This window comes from Propithecus coquereli, unplaced genomic scaffold, assembly GCF_000956105.1.
Source record: "Propithecus coquereli isolate 6110/MARCELLA unplaced genomic scaffold, Pcoq_1.0 Scaffold478, whole genome shotgun sequence".
Taxonomy (NCBI): Eukaryota; Metazoa; Chordata; class Mammalia; order Primates; family Indriidae; genus Propithecus; species Propithecus coquereli.
In genome coordinates, this window is record NW_012150596.1 from 224,898 (window position 1) to 226,078 (window position 1,181).

The window sequence follows — 1,181 nt, forward strand, 5'->3', positions numbered from 1 at the left end:
CGCCTGGCCGGTGTGGCCATTTTTTAAAGATAAATCTGTCACACTGCATCATACCCTAAGGTGAATTAGACTATTCATGGCTCAATGGATTATTGCTTCCAGAGAGATTTGCTAAAGGGGATAAGAGGGGGCTAAGGACTCCAGTAACCCCCAATACTTTAACCTAAATGAATAAGTCACTAAAGGTGGGGAAGCTACATCATTAAAGTTGGGGACCATGATTTGAGGAAGGGTGCTTTAGTCTTTAAAAGGCTCAATATAAAAAATTTAAAGCACTCAAAAGTCTTTAATATGGCATGCAGACTTCTCTGTGATCTGGCTCTTGCCTAATTCTTGAGTTTAATCTTCTATCTATTCCTTAACTCACACCTAAAATGCAAGATATGCCAGATGTGTAGAAGTTCATTGAACATACTATCTTAGGTCATGTTCTCTAGAAGCAGAGCCTGAGGCAGGGATTCAGGTCCTTATAATTTACTGGGGGAGACTTTCAGGAAGAAAGGAGTGAGAGAAGCAGCATAGGGCAGGAGATGGAGCTAAGCAAGGATGTGGGTTCATTTGGAGTCAAGTTTTGGCTGGATCCCTACAACTGGGAAACATGAATGACACCACAAAGGTGACCCCATTTTGAAGAAAGGGGGCTGTGTTGTGCAGTCATTGGATACAGGTTGGGAGAAGAGAGGTGGCAATTTGCCAATGTGGCAATATGGCATGGTGCCTAACCTCTGGCCAAGGTGGTTCCCACTTCTGAGGACAATTTTTCAGAGAAGGTGGGTTCAGCCCTTATTCACCACAGCTATAGGATGGGTGCATAGGCCAGTAAAGGGGACCTGGACAGGCCACCAGTGGGGGCCACCACACACATTAATCTGTTTCAAAGCCTCAGATCCTGCCTCCTATTATTCCTTTATCCTGGGAGACAACTGAATTTCTCTTTTTCACCACTAACTCTTCTTTATCTCAGGTCAAGTTCAGATACCACCTCATCCAGTAAGTTTTCCCTGATAACTGGTCAGCTAAGTCCTACCCTTCCGTGCTCACATAGAACCTTGTGCCTCTCTGACTGATCAACACTATGGTGCTCACATGGTAGTAGTATTCTCCAGGGATTAGGGGGTTGGGGGTGGTGGTAAACTCACAACTAATGGACGTGGTGAGCATTGCAGAGGGGAAGGGCATGC